A 15870-nucleotide genomic window follows, 5' to 3' on the forward strand; every position below is an offset into this window, starting at 1 on the left:
TTGGATTTGTGAGTAAGGGTGTGCATATCGATATGCTGTTTTTTTTTTTTATCCAAACATACCGTTTTAGTATTTTTCAGGGGTTTTTTACCAGCAAAAAAATGGCAGCAATAAATGGGAGCCAAAAAAGTGGACCCCAAATAATGCTGAATTTGTTTAGGGCTGCTATGGTCCCCAAACAAATTGCTATGATTCATGGAATCCAGCTGGGGTGGCAAGGAATTGAAAGGCTGGTCTCACAGCGAGGACAGCCTTTCATTTTTTTGGGGGGGGCACCACCTGGAGCTTGGCTGGGGTGGGGAGGAATAGAAGATTGTGCTGCCTCCTGACTGACAGACAGTGGGATGGAGCAGGGAGGAATGGAAAACCTACATAGGCTGCCACCTCCAGGATCCACATGGGGCTTAGAGGTGGTGGCTTGCCTGTGCAGAGCTGCAATCTGGGCTTGGCTGAGTGAGCCTGGATCACAGCTCTGCACAGGCAAGCCATCTCTGCCTCCGATCCCCATGTGGAGCCTGCACAGAGTTGCTGCTGCAGCCAGGCTCCACATGGTGTTCAGAGGCAGCTCTGCATCTGCTGGGTCACAGCAACTCTGAAGTAATGGTAAGTTGTTGGGGGGAAGGGAAAATGGGAAGGGGGTAAAAATTCAGATTCGGGTCTAACAGACCAATTTTTTTTCAGGAATCTGGATATTCCTGGTATGGAATACATTGTTGCTACTAGTGTTGGTGGCAGCCTTGATTTAGTGGGGAACCTCTCCTTCAAACACAAATCTAGATGAATGTGAGACTACACCTGATAGCATGAAGGCCTTCTATACATGATTTATATCCCCCTTTTAAAGGAGAGGAATTACACTATTACTACATCGAAATGATTGCCAGCATGGTGTAGTGGTTTAAGAACAGGTTGGTTTCCCCATTCCTACACATGAAGCCAGCTGGGTGATCTTGGGCTAGTCACAGTTCTTTTCAAGCTCTCTCAGCCCCACCTACCTCACAGGGTATCTGTTGTGAGGGGGAGGAAGGGATGGTGATTATAAGCCGGTTTGATTCTTCCTTAAGTGGTAGAGAAAGTCAGCATATAAAAACCAACTCTTCTTCTATGAGCATGGAGGGCCCTATTCATATGTTCTTTCAGTTGTGTGTTGAAGAGTAGTGGTGCTATTCCCTGTAATATTATTAGGCAATTGTCTCTTTAAAATTCAGTCTATCAAGGTACTGTCTTCACCCTGGTAACTTTTTAAAGAGACCCATGATTAAAAATATATTTCTGTTAAGTTTTTTTTAAAAAAAAGTCTTGCCAGATTCAGCCCCCACCTCACTGTTGGGCTTGAGTTAGTGGTAACTGCCTCAACATGATAGTTTTGAGAGTAAAATGCTGCTCTGAACTCTTTGCAGGAAGGGTACAGTAAGAATGTGAAAATGAGTAAGAGCACTCATTTTCAATTATGTGTAAACGCAATAATGTGTAAATGCAACAAATTATGTATAAACGCAACAAAAATGGTGATATAACCTCAGTCCTAGCAGGCATGTTTATTGAGCCATTGAAATGCAGTGAAGAAAAGAGGTAGTAGAGTCTTCAGAATAGCAGTTTACAACTAATAGAGGGAAACCTCTAATTGAATGCTGTGGGACTTCAGTTAATCCCAACTAATGTGTTCTGTTGTTTCAGTGAGACTTTAGAAGGACTTGGGCTGCTATGTTCAACCCTACTTTTCTTGGTAAAAAATTCATTCTTGATCCTAGCCTCATCTTTTAAAGGTGCTGTAGGTCTCATCTTCTGAGCAGATCTGAGTTTGTGGCTGAAGTTCTATAAACTATGTTATCCTGAATGAGGCAAGCTAGAAATATGCAAAAGCATACTGTTAGTACTAAAAAGAAGCCTTGAAATCAGTTTCAATAGGACTATAAATCTTTTTTGGGCTAACCGTGATGAAAAATTGGAAGGATTTAGCAAATCTAGTCAGAATACTGCATTATAATCCAGGTATGTTAGTTGGTTGAAGGACCAAAATAATCCCTTAAAATAATCCAAATATACACAATTTGATGTCTTAAACAAATTTTATTTCTCTCTCCATGCTGTCATAGTGGATCTGGGCCTGAATAAACTGAATTTGATGTGGCTAAATTCCACTGAAAGCAGTGGACTTGAGTTAATCACGATTAACTAATGAAAGTTTATACTCTGGAGAATTCTGACGGTATCCTTTGGTAAACTGATGTTCAAAGGAAGGTTGAAGATGTTGGCCTTAACATCATGCTAAGAAAGAAGCAACTGCTTCTGGCCAATGGGCTTTTTTGTTTCTTCTTATTTATTTATATATTTAAAATCTATATTAGCCATCTTTTTACTTTACAGGAACTCAAGGCAGCTGACAATATAAACAACAATAAAACACAATAAAACAAATAAAACCACTAATTTAAAAACAGTGATTTAAAACTGTAGGTGGGCAGAAGAACTAAAATTAATTGAATGTCATCCTGAATAAAATCATCATAAACTGCCTCCTAAAGATCAAGAGGGAGGGGGACAGGCATATCTCCTTGGAGAGGTTGTTCCATAGTCATGGGGCTGCCACTGAAAGGCCTTTTCTCATGTACACACCAAACAATCTTTTCTGGTCAATAGGACAGTCAAGAGGGCCTTTCTGCAATCTTAGGATTCTGCAGTAGCTGAAGAGTGCTCTGAACATTCTTCAAGTGTTGTCTCAAGTAGAGAGCATTGCAGTAGTCCAGTTTAGATGTAACAAAGACATGGATCACTGTGGCTAGATCAGACTAAGCCATGAATCGGTTCAGCTGGATCATCAGCTGACACTGGGTAAAAGCACTTCTAACCACAGTAGCAACCTGATATTCTAAGGTGACTGCTTTGTCAAGCAGTACTCCCAAGCTGTGAACCTGACTTTTCAAGGGGAGTATAACTTCATCCAAGACAGGGAGGATCTCAAGTCCTCAATCTGCCTTTTTACTAACTCAGTAAACCTCTCTCTTTTCAGGATTAAGTTCCAGCTTATTCATCTTCATCCTGCCCATTACTGACTTCAAACAGGTACTAGCTGGAGATCTCCTGCTATTACAACTGATCTCCAGCCCCACCTCCTTTAAGAGTCTATAGCAAATGGTGCGTGCTTCCCACCCTCTTGTAAGAGTTCATGCTGTTGCAAGACATTGTGCCCTCTGACTTTTGATTGGCCAGAGTTTCTGAGGTGTCCCTCACTGCCCAAATAGTTGGTGAGCTCCCCACCCCTGCCTGGATCAATTGTCACATTAGGTGGGTAGGCCTTTGTCACTTAAACACCCCCCAACCAAGAAGCAAATTAGTCTGTTATTCATACAAATTGCTGAAGCAGTTATACCCTTCTAAGCCCATTTGTTGTGGGCACCTGACAGCTCTAGGCTACCATGGTACACCAGGCAAGGTGTTCAAGACTGGAGCAAGTGTTCAGGGATGGACCACTGCTGTACAGCCAGAGACAAAATGGGCTCTCCTGGCATCCATCTTGTGTGCCTAGCTACAGAGCCAACTTGGCAAGTTCAGGCTTGTTTGCCTGTTTCTCCTCAGGAGGACACCAGGTGCAACCTCAAAACAAAAGGACAAAGGCCAGACTTCTTCAGCATTTGCACTCTCCTGCAGCAGATAAGGCACTTTTCAGTAATCTCATCAGAGACAGAACTCCATTCAGAGAATTGGGATGGACACAAATAAACCCATCAAGTTGCTAGCCAAGCACTCTGACATCCTTTCCCTGACAGGTAGTTTTCCAGACCTTGCCCTCATATGAAAAGCTATAGCCAATACTTAGGGGTACTCAGCCAAAATACCTAGGCATCATTTTCTGATCTATCTCACCTCCTGTCCTTTTCTAACCCAAACTCCTAAACTCATCAAGAGCAATCACACCTTTTGTCCACGGGCAATGACAGGCTGTTACTAGACAGTGCCAGGTGTAGTGAACCATACCTCCAACTCCTCTTTTGAGTATAAATATCTCCCCATTCGCCATGGCAAATTATGAGCATTTTTCCTGGGATCCAAAACATGAGCACTGTACTTGCATGCCCAGTTTTCCTTTGCTTTCCTTATGAGAAATGCTGGTCATTATTTGTTCCATGCAGCTGCCTCTCTCTGGACATCATTCCCCAGATCTGTAAATATACTTTCCCCTGGGAACCTCTAATCCAGGGGTGGGGAACGTCAGGCCCGGGGGCCGTATAAGGCCCGCGATATCGTTTGGTCTGGCCCTTCATGGCTCCTGGCAGATCTCTAGCATTGAAGGATGCTGCCCTGCCTGAATCTCTTGGGCCCAGCTGGGGACAGCAGAGCTCAAAAGCGAGTCGCTCTACGTGGCAGACACTCGACGCCATCTCCGGTCGGGCCTCTTGGCTAAATGTTTGACCAAATATAGCAGGCTAATTTTTAAGTTGATAATTTTGTATGGCCCGTGAATGATGTTAAAAATATCCAGACGGCACTCGGCAGGAAAAAGGTTCCCCACCCCTGCTCTAATCCTTGTGTCCACCCTTCCTACCTTTATTTTTCTAATTCTTGTATGTATCAAGATTTGTGTGTTTTCTTGTGAATGTGTAAACAAATTTGACTATTTTAATAAAAACAATTAAAATTGATAAAAGTTTCTTTATTGGGAACCTTTTTCACTGATACGCTCATCTGGAAAAATTGGTTCAAAGATCTCACCGCCAACCTCTCGCAAAGCTTTACCAGTCTCCAGCTAATTTCCCCCAATAAAAACAGACCCCTCTGTTTGGTGTAACACATTGACGTTGATCAATTTAGAAGAGTGTAATACTGCTTAGGATTGCATTATCAGAAACTTAACACTTGTGTCTGTTTGAAAATATACTGATAAAATCATATAGCTATAGAGGGCTTTCTATTCCTTGGTTCCATCATCAACCAAAAGGGACACCGTAACCAAGAAATCAGAAGAAGATTGAGACTGGGAAGGGCAGCCATGAAGGAGCTAGAAAAGATTCTTAAGTGTAAGGATGTGTCACTGCCAACCAAGATCAGGTTAATTCATGCCATCGCATTCCCTATTACTATGTACCGTATATACTCGAGTATAAGCTGAGTTTTTCATCCCAAAAAAAAGGGCTGAAAAAGCCGAACTCGGCTTATACACGGGTCAATACGGTAGGAGAGGGGAGGGGGGAGGAGGGAGGAGGGAGGGAGGAACTTACCACTCGCAGCCTCGCCCGGGAGCCTTTCTCCTGCCGGCAGGGGCCTGGAGGGGCTGGCAGGAGGTTCCTGCCGGCTGCTCCGCCGCCGCCCAGGCGCCCAGGAGCCTTTCTTCTGCCGGCAGGGACCTTCCTGGGCTGGCAGAAGGTCCCTGCCGGCCGCTCTGCCGCCGCCCAGGCGGCAGGGAGCCTTTCTCCTGCTGGCAGGGTCCTGGAGGGGCCAGCAGGAGGTCTCTGCCGGCTGCTCCGCCGCCGCCCAGGTGCCTGGGCGCCTTTCTTCTACCGGCAGGGACCTTCCTGGGCTGGCAGGAGGCCCCTGCCGGCTGCACCGCCGCCACCCACGCGCCCAAGCGCCTTCCTCCGGCCGGCAGGGGCCTGGAAAGGCCTCCTGCCGGCCCAGGAAGGCCACGCCACCGATTCGCCGCGTCTCCCGGTAAGTAGGGGGTTCAGGGGCTCTTCCCGTTCCCCCCCTTGGATGGCACTGGGGTTGGGGTGGGGTGGGGTGGGGCGGGAGGGCCTGGGAGGCCGGCGGGAGGGCGACCTGGGGCAGGGGCCCTGCGCTCTAAAATGGCGGCCACCATTTTAGAGCGCAGCATTGCCGGTAAAGGGAATTTCTTATTGACCCTCGGCTTATACGCGGGTCAATAAGAAATTCCCTTTTCTGGCCTCAAATTTGGGGGGTCGGCTTATACTCGGGTCGGCTTATACCCGAGTATATACGGTATGTCTGTGTCAGAGAGAGACAATGAAGAAAGCTAATAGGAAGAAAGTAGATTCTTTTGAAATGTGGTGTTGGAGGAAAGTGTTACGGATACCCTGGATGGCCAAAAAACAAATCAGTGGGTTTTAGATCAAATCAAGCCTGAACTGACCCTAGAAGCTAAAATGACTAAACTGAGGCTGTCGTACTTTGGACATATTATGAGAAGAAAAGAGTCACTGGAAAAGACAATCATGCTAGGAAAAGTTGAAGGCAGCAGGAAAAGAGGAAGACCCAACAAGAGATGGACTGACTCTATAAAGGAAGCCACGGCTTTCAGTTTGCCAAGATCTGAGCAAGGCTGTTAAGGATAGGACACTTTGGAGGACATTGATTCATAGGGTCGCCATGAGTCGGAAACGACTTGACGGCACTTAACACACACACACACACACATAGAGGGCAGATGATATCTCTTCAGATCTGTAAGAAAGATACTCAGAAATACATTCCAGTGTTTAGAGACTTCTCTACTGTCAGCGTAATGTAAAGCATCTTTGGCATAAAAAGGTATCAGGCAAAGGGTATTCATCAGTTTCACAAGATTAGACTCTGCAGTATTGATTTGGCTCCAGTGAGTTCAATGGCAAACATCCAACTGACTTCAATGGTACAGGATCAAGTTTTTGGAACTTGTACACAGTTCAAACATAAAACTTTCAGTAACTGATACAACCACTGAATGCCCCAAAGTCATGGAGGGACTGATCCATCTCTTGTTTCTGTAGGAGAAAGCCATATCGCAATAATCAAGAAGAAGGCAGCAAGCAGTTATTAGAAGTTTGTTCAAAGATTTCTATTTTTTTCCTATTTCAGAAGGAATGCTTCTGAATGTCTCCTAGCCAAATTTATTCCCAGATGTTGGAATTTTTAGTTGTATTGTACAGGTTGCTGCAGCTTTCTCTTCCTTCATTTCATTTGCATTTCCCCCCTTATTTATTACCAGCATGCAAGTATGCATTGATAAAACACTGCAAAAAAGGAAAGTAGATGTGACCGAACATACAGTTGTATAAAGATCCTTTATGCATAATGTTTTGCTAATGTGCAGATACTAGGAATGGTAACCTTCATGTGGGACCCAGGGATACCCCAGAATTATAGCTGATCTCCAGACTAGGCAGATCAGGTCACCTGGGGAAAATTGATGCTTTGGAGGGTGAGCTCTATGGCATTGTACTGCACTGAGGTACTTGTCCTCTCCAGGCTCCATCCCCAAATCTCTAGAAGTTACATAGACTGGATCTGACAAACCTACTCTCCCATGCCCTGCTGGTGGCCAGGGGGATCTGGTAACCCTAATAGGAATGCCATGTACATATCAGTAAAGGACAAAACAAACAAAAAATCCAAGATGAGTATGTTCTTAGTGTACAGAACACTGTGTATATGCTTTCAATTCCTTTGTTGTCTTTTTGTTTCTTCTACATTACCAATGGGCACGTGTGCATTCATAGAGCACTGCCAAAGTCACCTTGATGTGATTGTATATGTAACTACATCATGACAACTTTGGTGCATGTATACTTCTGTGCATTGATAGGAGTCTACATTAACATAATCTCAATGTGATTTCAGGGAGCTTAGACGTGAGTAACTCTGCATAGTATTGCACTGCAAGAAACCAAGCTATCATACTTTGCCGTACCTGGACTAAGTAGGCCCTGATTGGCAGGTAGTGTTACTGGAATGCATTCTGGACCCACAAGTGCTGGTGCTTACCCACAAGAGTGGAACAAGCCACTGATACACTGTTTCCGTTTCTATTGAGAACAAGGGGGATACTGGCATACAAGGCTTTAAGAATGTTAGATTACTGACCCGGAGAGACAAGTAGCATTCCAGTAAAGGTTCACAACATGATGCTGGTATTCAGGAAGAGAATAACACGATGCCTATAACATTTCAACAGCAACATTCCACATGCCAACCACAGCAACAGCAGTAAATGTATATGTGGGGCAAGTACTACATATTTACAGGGAGAAAATGGTGGGATCTTATACTTTATTTCTGTCAGTGGAGGGCCCTTCCTGTAATTCCCCCCCTTTCCACTTTTTCAATCAATCAAGTACCTTTATTGGCATTAAAAAAGAGAAAACATTTAGCTTATACAGTAACACACTGAAGAGCTATTTTAGGCCAAACGAATTGCAATCATACCGACAAAGAAATTAGCCACAGCTTCTGTAATATTATAATCCTGATTATTAAGAAGAGTGAGAACCATTTGGTAATTAGGGAATCTCACAATCTGGGTTAAAATAGGATTTAAAAATTTTAAATGTAGCGATTGATAAAAGGGGCATCAGAAGAAAACATGTTGAATAGTTTCAACCTCTTAATTGGAACAGGGACAGAGTCTGTCAGAGAAGGGAACACCCTGATAACGTCCGGTTAATAGAGCTGACGGTAATACGTTAAATCTAGCTAAGGAGAAAGCCCTGAGTAGAGCTGGAGTAACCAGTTGATATAAATATAGGGCAATTTCACCAGATTTAGGAAAGATTCCATGAAACAGAGGTGAACATGTCTTATTGGCAGCCTTATATAATAAGTGCCTCTCAGATTGAAGTAGTTTAGATCTTATAGTTAAAAAGGTCTCAGATTCAGATGCCAGTAAAAGAGTGTCTAAGGTAAAATCTAAGGATTTAATTTTTGCTTCTATAAAGGAGACCCAATCTGACTCACTGGAGTCTGAAAGAAATTGAAAAAGGTAACTAGAGGGCTCTGAATGAAACAAAAGACGTAGCCAATATTTAATGGTAGTAAGCCACATCTTAGTTATCGTCAAGTTTCGACCACACTCTAAACATAGAGCAGCATAGGGTACACATGTTGGAATACCAAGGATTTTCCTCAAAAAAGCTGAATGAGGTTGTTCTACGGACTTATCAACTGCCTGAATCCAGATAGGTGCACCATAAAGTAATTAGGACCCTACTTTAGCATTAAAGACCTTGATGGCTGCCGGGATGTACTGATTTCCTCTTCCAGAAAAATAAAATTTGGAGATTGCTGTTATATTTACTTTAGTGGTTTTAATAACTTTATTCCATTAGTGAGTCCAAGCAGCATTGTACTGGAAGTGGACCCCGAGGTATTTGAAAACTTTCACCTGTTCTAAAGAATGACCCCTGATTTTCTAGTCAAAAACCTTCCAAGTATTAGAAAAGACCATTATTTTTGATTTTTTATAATTTAACTCTAGGTGATTTAACTCACAGTAATCACAACAACGTTGTAATAGGTGTTTCAGTCCCACACGGGAAGAAGACAAAAGGGCCGCATCATCGGCATAGAGTAATAGAGGAATATGTACGGAACCTAATTTGGGACTATGACCATCATTTGAGGACAAATAAGGGGCCAAATCATTTAGAAAAAGGTTAAAAAGAAGTGGCGCCAATACACAACCCTGTTTAACCCCTTTATTAGTTAAAATCATAGGGGTAAGTCTTCCAGAGGAAGAGCATCTAACTTGACACGATGTGTCCGAATATAAACTCTTTATAAGGAAAATTAATCTCTTGTCAGGGATAAATTGGTCCAGTTTCTTCCAAAGTATAGTTCTCGAAACAGAATCAAAAGCCCCTTTTAGATCTAAAAATGCAACAAAAAGTTTTTTTCCCCTTTTGACATATTTATTTATAAGGTGAGAAAAAAGAATGCAGTGATCAAGAGTTGATTTGCCTTGACTGAAGCCAATTTGTTCAGGACCTAGAATTTTAAGGGATGAAATCCAGTTGATAAGTTTAAGTTGGAGCACTTTGGCATATAATTTCCCAATTATAGATAATAAACTTATAGGTCTGTAATTAGATGGATTTGTTATGCTCAAATATTATTAGCTTTGAAATAGGTACTTTGACCCTGAGTTATCACTTGCCCTTGTTACTTAATATTAATTTTGGTGGGACACATAGTCTATCCCCAGAAGGAATACCAGACCCTGTTCCTAGGATTGTTCGATCTCCTGATTTGAATCAGAGAATCTCACAATTACTTGGCTCTAAACAAAGTACTGATCTCAAAAACGCATTAACGAATTCTTCTAAATCACAAGAAATACTTTACCTTTATGATGATCTAACTCGATTTGTAGTCGGTTCATTACATCAGGTAGCTAATGGGCTAACTGCCAATTGTGCAAACTACAAACCTAAATTTCCCTGGTTCGATATGGAATGTATGGAATTAAAATCTCATATCCGCACAATTTATCAAAACATTCGTAACTCTTTTGCCACCCAGTTGCCAGAGGAATACTGTTCCCTTAAACATCAACTATCTCAATTGATTACTACAAAGAAGCAGGCATTTATTTACAAACAATAGGATCTGCTTCTTAATGCTGTCCAGACCAATAACACTAAACAATTTTGGGCCCAGATACTTGGTGCAATCCGCACTGACTCTCCTTCAACTTCTGCCATCTCTCCAGGACGCTGGTGTCAATATTTTGCGTCTATATTTCAGGAAGCGTCCCTATGACTTAATGAGCCAAGTATTACACAACAGGATGGTTTTCCGGAGTGGCCTCCATTCTCCCCGGAAGAAATCATCAGTTTAATAGATCAATTGAAAATAAACAAATCCCCAGGCCCTGATGGTATTGTACCTGAGATTCTAAAAGCCGACCCAGAATGGTGGGCCCTTCCCCTTGCTTCTTTATTTACTCTGGTAAATAAAACAGGTCAAATTCCAGCTGCTTGGCGTAATGCGACTATTGTTCCTATATATATAAAAAGGCCTTTTCCACTTAAGGTCCTTCACATCACACCTAGCTCTATTCCTGGAGGTTCCCTGAACCCTGAGGATAGCATTTTAAAGTGTGCAGGGCACTCTTCTGAGAGGGGAGGCAGTAAAGTTCCATTTCATGAGTAGGGGTATGTTTGTGGACCATAGGATCCAACCTATTATTAGCAGTACATTCTTTATGCTTTCTTCTTCCAAGGAGCTCAGGGCAATGTTAATGATTCCCTTCCACCCATTTTTCCCTTGCAATAACCATGTGATGTAAGTTAGAGTCAGAATTTTTAAGGAAAGGCAGGTGGCCAGAAGGGATATGGCTTTTTATTGGTTGCCTCCAGGCTATAGGATGGATTTCTGCTGTGTCTGGTGACATCTTTGGGCTTTATTTATTTATTTATTTTTAAATGAAAATATTTTTAACTCACATTCCCTTGTGGTTCAAAGTGGCTTACAATAATAGTTAAAAACATCTACTGCGGCAGTCCATCAAGGTCACAAGCTGTAAGTCCAGGGATGAGAGCCAAGGGTCAAGATTTCTTTGGCTGTTGCTTTTCAACTTGCACTAAAGGGACCATGATTCTGGCCACACCCAGGCCATAACAGTACTCACAACAGGAGAAGCACCAAAGCTCAGTCTTTATTTTATATGGCTGGAAGCCATTGTCCCACCATTAACCCCTCCCCACTAAATACTAATAACAAAGTGATGATCCTGGTTTTGTTTAGTGTAACTGGGTGTAAGTTGAAGAATTAATCCTTGTCTCCCTTCCCTGCACAGCTCCAAGTCAACTTGAAGGTAGCTGCATAAGCCTGCAAATTGCATGACATCTGTTGCATTGCATGTGTTTGAGTCCCGAGTATAGATTTTAACCTAGGTCTTTCCAGTCCTAATTGAACACTCTAACCCTTACATCACATTGGCTGCCTCTTTCTATATGGATACATGTATAGGAAGAAGTCCCTGACCTTGATGGCCCAGGGTAGCCCAATCTCATTAAATCTCAGAAGCTAAGCAGAGTTGGCCCCAGTCAGTACTTGGATGGGAGACTACAATGGAAGTCCAGGAGCACTATGCAGATGCAGGCCACATCTGTTCGTCTCTTGCCAAACCACATCTGTTCGTCTCTTGCCTTGATAATTCTGTGGAGCCGCTATAAGTTGGCAGTAACTTGATGGCATTTTCTACCATAGGAAGCAGTGAAGCTTGAGGAAATTTATTCAGACTGTACAAAACAAATGGAAATGAAATGTGCATGTGTTTCATAATAAATTGATTGTGCGGGGACCCTGTTACCATTAGTCATCTGCAAGTTATCTTCTTAGAGAAGCCTCATAGGAGGCAGCATTCTTGCTGCTGCAGCAGATGGAAGAGGGCTGCCCTTCTGAAAACAAGCTTCTGCCACTTAGGAACAGCAGTTGATAAAGAAACAATTGGAGGTCCAGTTCCAGGAAAGATGTCCAAAAAGGGCAGGAAAGTGTCCAAAACTGTGTGAGTCAGGAGCAACAACAGACTTTCAAAGCCAATATGGGCTAGACTCCTTGTGAGGTATATATGGGAGAAACACAATGGTTAGTGGCTATATGGGAGCATGCTTAAATTTTCTAAGGGCAGGCAACATATGTTACCACAGATGGACTGTGCCAATAGGAAGATTAATTTAGAGTTATGAACTGAATAGCCTCTGCTGCCAAGACAGCCATAAGTTACTCAAAGATGCTGCCTTCTGTTTCATGAAGCAAGGAAGAAGTATACGTCATGGTTCCTACACAAATAGGTTTAGATTTTATTTCATTTTTTGCTTGATGGAGTTTGGGAACAGCTTGAAAATATGGCGGGCCTCATTGAAGTGCAAAAAATCATTTGCATTTCCTATTGGGGAGTCTCAGTATAAAAATGGCTCGCTGAAGAGATACTGAAACTAATCATATCCCATTCCTCAAAAGATCAATAGGACAGATTGTAGCTTAATTCATTCTATACACTAGTAAGTGCCTGAAGCCATAGCAACACTGCCCTCATCCTGGAAATGTATTTCCATCTTTTGCTGTTATCTTATATTTTCTGAAGACTGCTTTCCAAAAAGCGAGGATCCCCTCCACTTAGAACTTGGGGAATATTTACATCAGAGTATTTCTTTGTCAAAAAGCATAAGACAAGACTAATCGTAAGGCAGAAGTATTAACAGAGAGTAAAAAGCACTTCTGCCTGAATTTTAAATGACAAGTTATTTTACCTTCATGAATTTTGGGGATCTTAAGACATTTCTATTTGGGTTCATGAACAGTGAATTCACATGCACGGATGCTCTCTCTCACATACACAGTTTTAATTTTCAGAGAATGAGTGGTCAAAGTTTTACAAGAATTTGAAATAGCTGTTTCCCAGGAAACAGGAGTTACATGTATAGGCACCATTCACAAGTGCTTTACCAATCCTAGTTTTGAGATCACTGTGTGGGTATACACAAGCACAACTTGTTTTAGAAAATGAGAGAGAGAGAGAGAGCTCTTGCACTGGAGGAAGGCTTTAATCTCTGCTTAGTGGAGTTGTAGGATACAGACCATTTCTACATAATACGATCCATTTTTATTGGCATTAACAGATATATAAAAGTCAAGAAAGGGAAGAAAAATTAAAATGCAACGTAGTCACTGTAAATTCTAGCATGAGCAATTGTGGTATCCATATATCTTTCACCTGTGGCCCACCTATGAATGTGTGTAATGCAACTCAGCATGCATCAGGGTCTGGGGTCTGGAAAGGGGCAACCCCCTGTCTCCATTAAAACCAAGGCAAACTTTTTGCATTGGTTTTAATGGAGAAGGGGGGTTGCCCTCCTGGAAGGCAAGTTTGCTTGCCTTTCAGGAGAGCTCTTTGTTTGCAGGTCCAGAGAAGACAGGAAAAGGCAGAATCAGGGAATGCCAAATTTTTCTGAATTAATTCGGCGTTTCCCCGAATTCGGTTCGGTGTTTCCCCCCTTTTTTCAATTTGGCTCTATCCGAACTGAAAACAGCCAAATCAGGGGAAATTCGGCTATTTTCCAGTTCGGGTAGAACCGAATCGACAGCCCTAGGCCAGTCATTCTTGCAAAGAGATGGAAACAACCATCTATTCCAGGGATAGAAGAATGGAAAGATAAACTGATGGAATATGCAATATTGGCCAAAATGATCGACTTGATAAATGCAACAGAAGAGATGTTTCATGATCAACATAATGAAAAGTGGAATTTTTTTTATAGTTATCTTGAGGCTCATTGAAATAACAGCAAAAGCCCAACATTATATAATTACTAGTTAACCTAGTATTTTCTTTTGTTATGTATCTGTGGTATCCTTGACATGTTTGTAATGGCCTATGGCTAAATGCAAATAAAACCATTCATTCATTCATTCATTCATATAATTACTAGTTTTCTGAAGTAGAGTAGTAAACTCTTGAATAATCATAAGAAATACATGACGTCTATTATGAGAATGAACCTATACTTGTATTTGTCCATTTGTATTCAGATGATAGCCAACTCAAGAGATACAAATTTTTTAATGTAGCCTGCTCAGTTAATTTTTTGTAAGAGTGTATGTTGTTCTCTGTTTTGTTAATACCCTGCCTTTCCCTACCCCTTTTTACCTTCTGTATCCCCAACAAATAAAATAAAATATTTAAAAAACAGAAATGGTAAGCAATTTATAATGGATGGAACACTCAAGGAATAGCAATTCCAAACAATTCTGGGCATTAATCTCTTCCTCCCAAAGTACTGATAAATTAATCACCTTCTGTATTCCTCCAACGACATGGGAGCGATACTTCTCAGTGTTATATGCCTCCAACGGTCCAGTGGACCTTACTAATGAGCAACCTGAGAACTTACCATGTTGGCCTTAAATAACAAGAGAAGAAGTTGGGGAAGTCATCAGGGGGATGAAAAGAGGTAGAGCACCTGGGCTGGATTTAGTTCCACTTGAATTCTTTCTGGCTAATCTACACGGGTGGTGTGATATATTGGCACCTATCTTTATTGTCGTTAACCAAACAAGTCAAATCCCTAGCATATGGCGAAGGGCAATAATTGTCCCTATCCATAAGAAAGAGGATAAAAATGATCTGAGTAACTACTGGCCCATCAGTCTACTATTCGTACTGGAGAAAATTTATGCTTCTGTCCTGCTGCGTTGCTTACTTGATTGGATCTCTAGAGAGAACATTATTGGTCCAGAGCAGGCAGGCTTTATTAAAGGATGATCAACCAACGATCACTGCATGCTGCTATATCATCTAGCTAAGAAATACATGGCTGTTACAAAAGGATACCAGTATGTGGCCTTTGTCGATCTGCAAACAGCCTTTGATTCAGTCCCCAGGAAGAGTCTATGGGGAAAATTAGGGAGGACTACAATTGACCGAAGACTCCTGTGGCTAATACAAAAACTATACGAATCTTCAGTTGCCCTGGTCCACTGTAGTTCAGAAGGACATCTGTCTAATTCCTTCTCTATACAAAGGGAAGTAAAACAGGGATGTCTGCTGGCCCCATACACTGTTTAATCTCTATATCAATGACATGGCCAATAACCAACAGTTTCATCCCCCTATATTGGTGCAAACTCCTATTTCACTCCTACCGTATGCTGACGATACACTGCTACTCTCTAGATCTCCAGTGGGTCTACGTTGACTCCTGAGCGCTTTTGCTGCTCAGAGGGCTTGACTATAAATTATAATAAATCTAAAGTGATGCAGTTCTCTATGTCCTCACACCAGCTGAGACATCTTTGGTGTGTAAATGGCAACCTCATTGACCAGGTCACTCAGTTCAAATATTTTGGAGTTTACTTTCAGTCCAATATGCTCTGGACAACTTATATCAGAAATGCACGGACCAAAGTGCTCACTGCCATAAAGGCAATAATCCGATTTTTCTATTCTAAAGGTGGTCAATACATTCCTGCTGCCATTACTTTTTAACAGTAAAGTAGGATCACAGTTTCTATATGGTGCGCCTATCTGGGTCAAAGCCTGTGGAGAATCTGTTGATTCCCTTCTGAATTAATTTCTTCATAAAATTACTGGTGCTGCTAACTGTGTTGCTGGGGTATCATTGCATGCACAACTGGGCCTTGAAGCTCGGATTTGGGCTG

Source organism: Euleptes europaea, chromosome 4 (genome assembly GCF_029931775.1).
Source record: "Euleptes europaea isolate rEulEur1 chromosome 4, rEulEur1.hap1, whole genome shotgun sequence".
NCBI classification, from domain to species: Eukaryota; Metazoa; Chordata; class Lepidosauria; order Squamata; family Sphaerodactylidae; genus Euleptes; species Euleptes europaea.